At 37.3% G+C, this 13,622-nt stretch overlaps 1 protein-coding gene and 1 long non-coding RNA gene across 2 annotated transcripts in view; one reads left to right on the top strand and one right to left on the bottom strand.

Moving 5' to 3' along the window:
- UMAD1 (UBAP1-MVB12-associated (UMA) domain containing 1) overlaps positions 1 to 13,622 on the bottom strand; it is a 182,270-nt gene that overhangs the window by 18,921 nt on the left and 149,727 nt on the right. The gene's annotated exons all lie outside the window — the stretch shown is intronic.
- Positions 1 to 13,622, top strand: part of LOC107541709 (uncharacterized) — a 54,762-nt gene that overhangs the window by 39,422 nt on the left and 1,718 nt on the right. The window contains exons 2-3 of the long non-coding RNA XR_001603638.2: positions 6,885 to 7,014; positions 11,131 to 11,202. This is a non-coding gene — a long non-coding RNA (uncharacterized LOC107541709). The remainder of the gene's footprint in view (positions 1 to 6,884; positions 7,015 to 11,130; positions 11,203 to 13,622) is intronic.

Here is a 13,622-nt window from a genome sequence, read left to right as displayed (position 1 = left end):
CATATACATGAGGTTTGTAATGGTTTATATAAGTTTAGGAAAAATCATTTTTGTAATTACATAAAAATAAAAACTATCACATCAATAAAATAAAAAAAATAAACCACATGATCATCTCAATAGGCTCAGGAAAAAAAATTTGAAAAAATCCAATACCCTTTCATGATAAAAATAGTCAACAAATTAGGGAAGTTCCTCAACCTGATAAAGGACATCCACAGAAAACCTAAGCTAACATCCTACTTAATAGTGAAAAAATAGATGCTTTCCCCCTAAGATTAGGATCAAGATAAGCGTTCCCACTTTTGCCACTTGTATTCTACATGTTACTAGTGGCTCTAGCCAGGGCAATTGGGCAACTAATCAATCTATCAATGATAGACAGATTGGAAAGGAAGAAATAAAACTATCTTTATGCACAGATGACATGATTTTGTATATAGAAAGCTCTAAGACAGCCACTAAAATAGTATTAGTACCAATAAGTTCAGCAAGGTTGCAGAATACAAGATCAATATACAAGAGCCAGTTGTATTTCTATACACTTGCAATAACCCAAAAATGAAATTAAGAAAACAATTCCATTTACAATAGCATCAAAAATAAAATATTTAGGAATAAATTTAATACAGGAAGTATAAAACTTACACTCTGAAAATTACAAAACACTGTTAATAAAAATCTAAATAAATGGAAAAACATCCCATGCTCATGAATCAGAAGACAACAGCATGAAGGTGGCATACTCTTATCTATAAAATCAGTGCAGTACATAGCAAAACCTTCAGCTATGTGATCTTAGAAAAATCACCTTCTATTTGGTTTCTACACCTTGGTTACTTAATCCTAATATGCCTCAGTTTCTTTATCTGTAACATGGGGATAACTGGGCCTCCTTAGTAAGATGCTGTGATGAATGAATGAGATAATGCTGGTAAAGCTCCTTACTAGTTTCGTGAATGCAGTGAGGACTCAGTAAATGTCAGCCATTATTTCCTTGATGACTATAATGAAATTTGAAAATGTCAGTTAAGTCTACCACATCCAGTATTATCCTAAATTTCTGCATGAGGAATATACTTTATTCTTAAGAAATCCAAGTAATATACAATCAAATCATAACTTACATAACAGGCAGGCTAATATCATTGTAGGAATTTGGCATACAAAGTTGTTCAAAGAAAAAGAAAAATTATTTTATTTCCTTGCAAATTGAGAAAGTACTTTAAATAAAGCTGGCAGTAAAATATGACAGAATTGCCAGAGTGTATATAGCTTTTTAAAAAAACTTTTCCTTTAGAAATACTGATAATTGACTTAATAATTCTAAAAGTAGACTTGACTGTCTAGTTGTCTTTTCTATTAAGTTTGATGACTAAATAATACAAGAGCCAATTACAACTTTTATAATGATTTCCTGGCTTCCAAACCCAAGTGGTATGGATCAAGGCTGCATTCCAGTTAAGATTCCACAGATTTCTCCCTTTCCCTTCAGCAGTGCTCAGAGCAGTAACTTCTTCTAACCAGCATTTCAGTAACGGCAAGCTTCAGTCAAGAGATCCTCTATTGTTTCTGAGACCACTAGAAGTGTCGTCTGATTCTACATTCCTTGGTGGAAGCACATTTGTTACTGGCATAATTTTAACCAAACTGAATATTTTAGACACCAAACCAACTGTTGATGAGGGAACTGGAGACTTCCTGTACTGAAACCACCTATTTGTGTAACTTGGAGTCAATTACCAAATTAACTGGAATGCACTAAAAATTGCTAAAATGCAATCCCCTTTTGAAAACATTAATTGTATATAATTTTATTTTGAGATGGCAAACTGAAACAAACATGGGCCATGAAGTGTATTTTGATATATTTAGTAGCATAACAGATTCCGTTAAATTCAGTTAGTTTCTGTGGAAAAATAAATGGCACAGAGACTAGTCAAGTTGAAAGAGGCTTCAAATATTTAGTCAATTCATAATATTAAAATGTTAAAAATTATCAGTTTTAAAAATGATATGCCAGATAATATACCAGTTCAAGTTTCTAATGGTATCTGAAACTTTAAAGAATTCCTTTCCTCATTTAGTAATAAGTTTAAAAATTCCTCATTGGCTTGATTCATATTGGCTCACGTAAATAAAAAGATGATTCTCAACTGAAAATATTTTAAGAATTTTATAACTACATGTAAAGAAACCAAATGGCTTTTAAGAAATTTGGCCAAATGGGCATAAATAATGACCTTCATGTTTGCATCCTAATTATAAAAATGGCTAAGGGAGTATAATACAGAGGAAAGAAATGAAAGAAATGAATTAAGAATCAGAAGGTCAACTGCATTCATCTATTCACAAAGTATTTGAGTCCCTATAGTGTGTCTGGCACAATGCTTGGCGCCAGTGTGTGGAAAAAAAAGTCACAGTGCTGCTACAGAGGGGAGGTTGGGCAAAACACATGAAAACTAACTGTGGGAAGTGTTATAAGGAAGGAACAGCGAGTAATGAAAAAAAATGGGATGGGTGGTGGGCACGAAGGGGAATGAGATAAAGAATTTCAACTGCACATATGAAATAAATTATATATATATATATATATATATAATGTCTTTATTGATTTCAGGCAGAAGAAGGGAGAGGGAGAGAGAGAAACATCAATGATGAGAGAGTCATTGATCAGCTGCCTCCTGCACGCCCCCGACTGGGGATCGAGCCCGTAACTCGGGCATGTGCCCTGACCGGGAATTGAACCGTGATCTCCTGGATCCTAGGTCAATGCTCAGCTGCTGAGCCACACTGGCCAGGTGGCTAAAAATATTTTAAAGAACAAATCCTTGCTCTTTTTTCTTTTACCAAGATAAAATTGATAGTAGGAGATGTTATGGAGTATTATGCCATACATACATGCTTAACATATGTGTCATTCAGATCTGCACAACCTACAGATAAGTAGCAGCATTATCTCTAACTTACAGACAAGTGAGGCACAGAGACATTAAGTTACTGGCCCAAGGTCACATTTAGTGAACCACAGACTAACTCAAGTTTTACTACAGAGATGCTCTGAGACTGAAAGCAAGTCACTTAATCTCTCTGAATTCTATTTGGTTTTCTTATCTCTAAAATGAAGGGACTGCATTAGAGGATCAATCCTGTTAAATAGAAATAAAAGAGAGCTACATATGTAATTATAATTTTTTCACTAGCCACAGTAAAAAGGCAAAGGAAACAGCAGGAATTGCTTTTTAACAATATATTTTATTTAACTATATATATATATATGTGTGTATATATATATATATATATATGTTTATTTATTTATTTATTTAACCATATATATATGGTTAAATAAAATATATATATATAAAATGTCACTTCAGCAAATATAAATATTATTAATGAAATATTTAGGTCCCTTTTGCATACTAAGTCTTTGAAATCTATTGCACATTTCAGTTCATACTACCCATATTTCAAGCATTCAGTAGCCCGGCTACCATACTGGACAGTCTATTCTCCAATAATTATGTAAAATGTTTCTGGAGTATTTGCTATTAAAAGTAAGGCACAACATTAATATGCAAATAAAGAGTTTTAAAACTTGAAAGAAAGAAAAAAATAAGGCACACCAGCAGAAACTAGGCATAATGGAAAGGCACTGTCCACACAGTGTGGTTTGATAGCATTGTTTAGGTCCCCAGCTACAGAAGCCCGAAAATCCATCTTTGATGGCATTCCTTTGTAGAAAACAGAAATCACCCAAATTTTCCAATGATAATGTAAATCACCCTGGCCAGGCAGCTCAGTTGGTTAGAGCATTGTCCCCATATGCCAAAGTTGCAGGTTCGGTCTCCGGTCAGGGCACATTCAAGAAGCAACCTATGTGGAACAACAAATCAGTGTCTCTCTCCCTCTCTCTCTCTCTCTCTCTCTCTCTCTCAAGTCAGCGTATATATATATATATATATATATGTTAGAAAGATAACAAATTGACAAATTAAGCTCTTAACGCAAACTGAAAACATTTTGAGAGGCATATGAGCTATAAATAGTAAATTTAAAGGGTCCCTAACACTTGATGTGAATGAGTCTGAGTTCATCCTGTTGGTTGGATCACTAGCATCTTACATGAGTTTGGGGAGTAGGGACCAGAAACCTGTGGAGGGTAGATTCCACAAGTTTATATTTACCTACTTATGATTCAGCCTTGCATTCTTCTAGTCTAACTTTAAAGGGAACTTATAGTCTGAACTAAAATGGAAAGGAGATTTTAAAAAGTCCAGATAATCATCATACTAGGTGAAGTCACACCAACAGCAGGGCTGTCATTTTGACCTGAACATCCATTAAGGATAGCTCAGTGACAGAGTGACATCGGGGAGGGATTAACACGAACAGTCACTATTGGATAATGCGCCTGGGCTCCTCTTAGGAGAGGTGTTAACAAAACACATTAAAAGTTACTGACAGAGCATGTTAGGCAAGCCACTGTAAAACCACCAGGTCCTAAATGACAGGTGAAATGCCAATCTCGAGCTACGCCTTGAGAGGAGTAAGATTCTAGCATGGAGCTTGCCGAAGGCAAAAATTTGGACTCTGCATAATTTCAACCAGCTTCCACTTTGTAATCCTATCTGCAGGTGACCACGCGATGGCCGCCTGGGAAGGCTGTGCCAGCCTCTTACAGAAACAAAGAAGGAGAGGGAACCAGAGTGGTCACCAAAGCAACTTCAGCCATGTGTTTTCATTCAGCCAGGTGGATGGAAGCTATGTATTTAGGAGAAGTATTTCGTGAATTACGTCAAAGCATCCTCTCCTTCCCCCTGGCAAGCAGGAAAAGACCAATTTGTCCTAAACCAAGAATAAGTATCTCACTCAGTTTACTCTTGTAAGCAAACCTCAATTTTCAAGTTATAAACCTTTATGTGTGTGCGCGCTGAGGGAGAGACACCCTGCTAGTTTTGGAGGCTGAGGAGGAAGGGTTTGGGGGAATCTGAATTGCCATTACTGAGCCTGTGGCATATTCGATGTTGAAGTAATGTCAACTCAGGAAATCGTGGAAGTGGGACTGCAACCTAGGTCAGCCTGGTTCCAAAGCTAGGACTTTTTTCCTAGATGGAAAGGATCCTGAGAATCACGAGGTGGTGAGGAACCCCCACTGCAGAAAATACAGCAACCCTTTTGTTCAGTATTTTCCCATAGGCTCTTAAGGCTCTCCAGCCTACTAGTCCCGTATTCATGAACAGGTCTGAATTCAACTCAAATATACAGCACAATAAAATGTTAGATAATAGTACATCCCACAACCATAGGCAGCTTAGTTGCTCTCCTTTTGTCTGTTTTCTATGTGTGAAAACAAGAATAGTATTCCTCAATGCCAATCCATGAAGAAACTGGTTAAAAGAAATTAGGGATGTACAGAAAGCTCTAGACACAGAAGCTCTGAGGCTCTTTCATTTTAAAATATGGTTTACCACCCCTCACAGAAAAACATGCCAGTCTTTAGCAACCATTTTAGTTCCAGAAGCACCCAATGAGCAATTGAGTGGGCCAGGAAAAGGTTCATCTTGGCAGTGAATCTCAAGAAGAGACAAGTGTGGGCCCTGACAGGGACACCCAGATGCCAAAACAAATGACCTTTCACAAACTTTGCAGTCTAGTGCTTGACTGTAAAAGCAGGGGGCTTAAAATGGCATCTTGTGTTTTTCCTTCTTAAAGTGGCGAGGCTTTAGTTTCTGCAACACAGATTGACTATATAGATTTTTAAATTTGTGCATCCTGACTGCTGTTTGAAGGGCTGGCTATATTGGATGGGCCATCGTAAACAGAATCGTATTTAAGAAATGGCAGGATTCTCCACTTGCCAGATGATGGCCCCTGATATCCCCCTTCTCTGTCATAAGACAGACTGCAGAGGGTTTTTGTAACTACCTTTATCCCCCCCAAACTGAGAGCTCTGGGAGGCATGGACCATGTCTATCCTGTTAATAACTGTATTTTATCTCTATCCCTGAGAACCATGCCTAGCATAGAACAGTTGCTTAGGAAATATTTGTTGAATGGGGGAAAAAATAGTATTTTCTCAGGAAAGGCTAAAAGAAACAACAGTGGACCTCCAGAGACCAAGGTTTCTGAAGAAGATGCATTAAGAGATGTACTCTACTCATTCCCTAGGGTAATAATAGCTCTCTTCAGATAATGAACTTTCCTCTCTGTAAATGTCTGCCTTGCTATATTTCACTCAACACCATCGGGGAAATGCCCACATGTTATCAGAAAATATACTACTATATCTTTTAGACCTTAATGAATCATTCTAAAATTTTGACGGGTCACAATAAAAAGTTAGAAGTGTCCTAAGTTCTTATGCTCATATTGGTAATGTCAGATCAGTTTTACACCTGTGTAGGTCTTGGTTATGCTTATCAAAATAAGTTAAGATCCACCTTTTACATTAGAAATGTAGCAATCACAACAACAAAAACTGAACAGTGACTACAATAATTATTGCATGCAGCAATTTCTAATTTACAAGGTATTTGCACATCCATAACATCATTTGCTTTTAATAATGCCCCTGTGAAGGGGGAGGGGAGAGAAAAAGAGAGAGACCAAGACCCTTATTTTACAGAGACAGGCCTAGAGCTCACACAACTGAGTCACTCAGCAGCATGCCGTTAGTAAATGAATAGCTGGGAATTTCAATGTGAAATGAGAACAAAAACACAGTCAACGGTATTTAGAAGATGACTGGTTTATAAAACATAAACTTAGTTCACTGTCTCTGCTTACCTAACATACCCAATAGAGACACTGTCCAGAAATTACATTCTTTATAGTCAAGGATCATTATCAAGCCCTGTCATCATTATTTCTGTTTCCTACAGGGCCATGGAGAAAAGTGTGTGTGCTCCTGAACTGGATGATAGGTTTTTAAATTAGTTCTTTTATTCCTTTAAAATACAAGTTGACAAGAACTATCATGGAGGACAGACAGGACTGGGAACAAAACACAGGGTAAGTTACGTCTCTTTATAGCAAACTAAAACCTGGTTGGGTATATTTTCTTCAAAATAGAATAGAACTAATACGGAATGTTCCAGATGGGAGCACTTCCCAATTCTTTCTTTGACATTATATTTTCTAAGATGTTTGCCTGCCAGCTTTCCCAGAGATCCAGTGAATCTACATGAAAACGTGGTTTTGTATGCAGTAACACAAAAATAAGATTATTTATGTTATGCTGATAGTTTATACCTACTGGGATTCCTTGAATTCTTTGGTGACAATAAACTTGAGGATTCACTGAAGTACCTATAAGAACACATTGGCTTTAAATAGTACTATTACCCTGATTAATAACTGTTTCTTGGGGGACAGGGGTGTAAGAGTATAAAAGGTGCACACAAAAATCTCTAGATCATCTTCAACTTCCCACCAACAAATCTACCAACCTATTTGCAACTGTACCATCTACTCCCCCCCCCCCATTAAATTGGATGAACTGTTCCAAAGGCCAAGCCATTCCTTTGTATACTGTATCACTTCTCAAGAACTTCATTCTTGAAACTACCCCTTCTATCTCATTATGACTTTTCACTTCTCTACTAGATCACTCCTATTAGCGTCCAACATGGTATAACATCTATTATTTTTTTAAATCTTTTTATCTATTATTGGCCTCCTCCTATTGATGTATTGCTCTGTTCTGTATAGTAAAATGCCTCAAAAAAGTGTCCATCCCTGATGTCTCCTTACCCCATCCCCACTGTGTACTTTATTTCATTGCTTAAACCATGAGGAGATAATATTAAAATATATATAAGGCCACTCAGTTTAAGGAACAGAACATTACTAGTAATTGTGAAGTTTACTCTGTAACCCTCTGTTCCTTTCCCTTACTCACTAGGAAGTTAATGCTACTGTTTTCCCCCCTAGCTTTACTAAATTATAATTAACATATAACATTGTGTATGTTTAAGGTGTACAACATGATGATTTGGTATATATATGTATTGTGAAATGATCACAATAAGGTTACTTATGTCTTAGTCACCATCTTAGTCACCTCACATAGTTACCTCTGTGTGTGTGTGTTGAGAAAATTTAAGATGCAGTCTCCTAGCAACCTTTAAGTATGCAATACAGTCTTTTTAGCTTCAGTCACCATACTATATGCTTGATCCCCAGAACTTATTCATCTTCTAACTGGAAGCTTGTACCTTTGGCTAGCATCTCCCCATTTCCCCAACCCCCTAGAAACCCCCATCTATTCTTGTTTCCATGAGTTTGGTTTTTATTTTGTTTTGTTTTTAGATTTCACATATAAGTGAGGTCATACAGTATTTGTCTTTGACTTATTTTACTTACTTAAGGTTCATCCATGTCAAAAACGGCAGGATTTCCTTCTTTTTTATGGCTGAGTAATATTCATATATATGTATACATACATATGTGTATGTATGTGCGTGTGTATATATAAATGTATATAATTTTGTATGTGAAAGATAATAGAAAACCAGTTTTAAATATTCAAGAACTTAAAACTATATCCAAGCCATTTAAAAAATATTTATGCAAAGATATTTAACATGAAAATTAAGAAATACAGGAAAATAAAATTACTATGTAAAGATTGATGGTAAGCATTAAAGGCAGTTAAACACAGAGATAAATCAGTGTAATTGCTGTGGACATGAAACCAGATTAAGAATAGTTATTTAATACACTTAATTAAATCTAACCCTTAATATTACATTAATAAAGACTGTAAGTAAGAAGGAGTGTGGAAGATTACATGTTACAAAGAGAAAAATGAAAGATATAATTCTTGGATTTGACAGTTAAACAAAATTTAGATTAAGAATGTTAAAAATAACCACTTATGGAATTAAAACATCTTCCATATAACTGGATTAAAAAAAACCAGCAAAAAGATATTATGCATAGGAATGAAAGAATACAAATTACTAAATGGTAGCGAACTCCCAGTAAATACAAAATAACTAATATAAGATCACACAGATGAGCGATTTCAATAAATGTATTTTAAATCCCTTTGTTGAAGGACAAATAATCTCCTTCATTACCTAAAAGATAAGAATTTTATCTTATCATGCTCCTGTCCTGCTAGCACAAAATTCTAATTTATTTTCTTCATAGCACTTATCGCTAGTGGAATTATTTTATTTGCTTACGCCCAGTTCTCTGTATTAGCATTAAGCTCCATAAGAAATGACCATTATAGGTCTTACTCACACCTATAATGTCAGAGCTCAGTAAATATGTCTTATCAAACAGTGAAACTTGAATGAATAAATGAATACTACAGATCTCAGACAGATTAAATATAAAAAGGCAAACAAGAAGCAGAGGTTACAATAAAAATGTCGTTTAAAAAGTAACAGCAAAATACTTTTAAAATATAGAGAAGATATTTTTGTTGTTAATAAAAGACAAAATCCATAATGAAATTTAAGAGTCAAAAAACATATTACACCACATACCAGGATCAACATATACAAAACAAAACAAGACAAAAACACAGACATATAGACAGAAATTACAGAATTACAATGAAGATGAGTGACTAATATATTTCTGATAGTCTTTGATAGAGTATTTGAGCAATTTACCCTCTTGAATATATATGTATGTATTTTATATACATAAAATAACTTTGTATCCAACCAAGTATTTTCTAAGTAGACATATATTGTTTAGTCAGAAAGCAACCACTACTAGAAAGCACTTACTAGATGCCATTGGAAAAAAAAGCCTTTGACAAGCTTTCTTCCTTAAAAGCTATTAGAAAAATAATTCGTGGAACTGAAATAAAAATTTGGAATAGATATAAATTTATCTAGATGGAAAAAATGTTAAGTTTAAGTGTCTGGAAACCATTACTAAGACTGGTCTAACATTTTGTAAATGTCAGATTTACCTAATACCTTCTACGTAATACAATCTCAAACAGACAAATTGCAGAATGATCTCCTAAGCCTGAATAAGTGGCCAGAAAAGTGGAAGAATGCTTTCTGAAGATACCAGCATTACAGTTCTACAGCCACATGTCAAGTAACCATAACTTTTCTGCACAAAAACTATGCTAAATTTGATTTCAGAATGCCCTGTGCAACTCTATATGCTATGCCTTGAGAAACAAAAGGGAGAGAATGAAGGTAATGTTTATTGAGCAAATATGTGTTGTTCCGATATGTAATTGCATTGAATAATCAGAAGTAGAAGTAGAGCTGTGTTCATTCATTCAACAAGTATGTCCTGAGCACTTCCACTACTGATGCAAGCACTGGGAAGGGCATTCAGTAAAGTTGGGTGAAACATATTGTATAGCAGTAGATGCTGATAGGCACTGTGAAGACAAAGCAGAAAGGAGGGCTGGAGAGTTACAATTTTAAATCAAGTCAATCAGGAGAGGCTTTTCTGAGAAGATGGTAACTGAAGAAACACTTGTAGGAGATGAGGGAAGGGTGTCCCTGGCCAGCACAGCCAGGGCAAAGGCTCTGAGGCAGAAGTATGAACAGTCAGGAAGTAGGGAGGGAGGAACAGTGAACAGAAATGGGAGTACAAGGGCTATTGGGAGACCAGGCTGTTCAGGGCCTTGAGGGTCTGACTGAACTTGAAGGTGATATACCTTGTGTTTGAAATGAAATGACTGTGTCCTTTGCATAGCTGTGAATAAAAAAGCGGCTCTTTGGAAAGGAACCTCACAGGGTGGTCTGATCAAAACTTCCTGACTGGGCAGGTCATAGTGGGTAGCCATGCCCCAGGCATCTACTTTTTCAGTAAAAAGGTTTATCTTTGCTTTAAGCAGGCCCTGCCCATTGTTTCTGTGCACCTCGTTTAACACACCTTTGGAATGCCTCTCTTCAGACCTGGAAAGCAAACCCCCCTCCAGAGAGCCCATAATCTTGTTAACTATCCTGTAATGCGGTCCCTGCCTTGGTTCCTTCCACCGTCACATAATCTTCCTACAGATGCCTCCTTGATTCCAAATGCATCATAGAAGCGGCAGATCGCTATTCTAGGGAGCATTCTCCTCAGGCTGCTGAGATCTTGCTTCCAGGCATACCCTGTTTGGCTCTAACACATTTTTATGAAAATTCTCTACAGGTTTGGACACTGTTATGTTGACACTGCTGAGCAGCGATGGTGGAAGGAAGTTAAGCTACTACAGTAATCCAGGTAGGAGTAGGAGAAGGTGGTTGCTCGGACCCAGGTGGCAGCGAAGGGGTCAAGTGATGGATTCTGGATGTACCTGAAGGTACAGAATTTGCTGATGGATTGGATATAGAGATGAGAGGAGCCAGCATAACTCCAAAGATTCAGCCTGAACAAACTGAATAAATTTTCATTATTTGCATTTTACAGGAAAGATAACTAACTAGATATTATTCCAAAGCTTATGGTCTTCCCACAGTGCCTCACTGCTTGAGGGAAAAGGCAACTGAAATTATGTGCAGAGAGCATCTACCATATGGATTACAGACTTTTCATTTTACAAATGACGGTTGAGAAGTTTAATAATTGGTAATATCTCCCTGAATTATTAGATTTATTGATCAATTACATGATACAGCCTAAAAATGGAACAAGGCTGGAAAGAAGATGGGAAATTTACGGATGACAGAATCGTATTAGGTTATCTAGGGGTGCTAGGGATACTTGGGTAGAGCTCCACATTCTTGAGGTTGATGGCATGATAAGTTATCCACAGAATCTCCCTGGAAACCAGTGTTTGACAGAAGGAGATGGAGAACAGACTTTCCCACGAGTAGCTAGGCAAACCGTTTCGGTCTGGCTTCTTTATTTCAAGTGTTTCAGACAGAAACTTGAAAAAGTCACCACCAAAGATACTTTCAAGCACATACACAGAGCTGTCCTTTGGACATGTAGTATAATGTATAGCTTTCCAATGAGTTTTTCATACTATAAAGGTTAATAGGCTCCAAGAAATGTATTTAATTCCTTCAAGCTTTCTGTTTATATTCTCTCATTTGCCATGTTAATAAGATGCCCCAGCAATGTAAATTCATTTTGTTGTTATTAGGAGAAGATGTAATTCTTATTGGAAATGTTACATTGAGTATGTAGAATTAATCTTCTATCTGGCTATCTTTGCCTATGTGTATAAACATGCCACAGTGTGGTAATTCCCAACAGTTAGTTCTCTTATATCTGCCCCCTCCCCCAGACATCCCTATTTCAGTGAAAGGGACTTCCCTCTCCCTTCTCAGTCATCTTGACCCAGCTCCTTCCTGTCCTTCACCTCTATGTCAGGACAGCTGCCAGTATCAAGAAGTACTAACTCCGCAGAATGCCTCACGTGTATAATAACCCTCTTTCTCACTTCCAGTGCTAACAGTCCAGAAATGACTCTTTTTGGCATCTTCTCTCAAGGCATCTCTCCTCAAGTCTGTCCCCACTGCACTTCATCTGGCATGATGGGGCCTGCTGACTTTTAAAGACTGGCTCTGGCCATGTCACTCTATCAAAACCTTATAGTGGCTTCATGTTGGCAGCTGAAGTACACACTTTTCTACCTATGTTTTAGGGCCCTCCCCAGTGTGGCTCCAAGCTGCCTTTCCAGTCTCATCTCCTGGCACTTCCTTTTCGATGTCACTACAACTCTAGCAAAACCAACCACTCTTCCCTGAACCCGCTTCCGTTTCAGCAGCTCGGGCCCTAACACACATAAACGTTCCCCCTTTATCAAAAGTTGACCTGTCCTTCTGGTGCTATCTGTGGTGCTGCTTATAAGAAGCTTCTGCTGTTACTCCTGATCCATGTGACCCCTCCCACCCCACCCCGAGCCCAGTCTGTACAGCACTTAATGCAGCCTGCAGGCCTGAGCCCCCTTATCTTCAACATTTGTCCCATGCTCCTCGGTGACGATGTGCTCTGCTCATCCCACAGTCTCCTGTGGTGGTGGGATGGTGCCTTACACAAAGTCAAGGCCAAGGGATTATCAGTGCCTGGGAGTGTTAAGGAGTAGAGACATCTTAAAAGAGGCTGTTTTTAACCTTTACCATTAAAAGCCATGAACATTTCCCTTTCAGTTAATAACAGGATATCAATGGAGACAAACGGATATAACTCTATCTTCCTGGTCTCTTCAGTGTTCTTTCTACTCTTCTGTATAAATAGAATTTACATTACAGTGATTAAAAGTCCCCTGTAAAACGGTGTCACAAGGCCGTATCTGGGAAGAGAGGATCAGCACTAATCTGTTCCTTACTCGCTATTGAGTAAGGAGAATATGAGATGATATGTTTGGATCAGAGACAGAAAGGAAATGGAGTTTTCAAGGGAGAAGAAAAAAATTACAAAAGAAAAACCTGTTTCACAAAATGCAGTCTGTGGAAAATCTTTCAGCTGAATGTCAAGATTAAGAAAAATCAATAAAACCTTTGAAACCAGAACTATGTGAAAGGCCTTTTAGGCTTGATGACAAAATACAAAGCTACGGCTTCAAGAAAGTAAAATCCTCCAGTAACCGCAAAAGCAATTCTTCAATAATCAGGAGACTCCATGGCCCCCAAACATGCTCAGCACAAATTGCTTATTACAGAGATAGGGACAGTCTAGATTCAAAGGGCCAGCGT

Source organism: Miniopterus natalensis, chromosome 10 (assembly GCF_054644295.1).
Source record: "Miniopterus natalensis isolate mMinNat1 chromosome 10, mMinNat1.hap1, whole genome shotgun sequence".
Lineage (NCBI taxonomy): Eukaryota > Metazoa > Chordata > Mammalia > Chiroptera > Miniopteridae > Miniopterus > Miniopterus natalensis.
The sequence above is the reverse complement of the archived record's forward strand: the minus strand, read 5'-3'. Positions and strand labels throughout refer to the sequence as shown.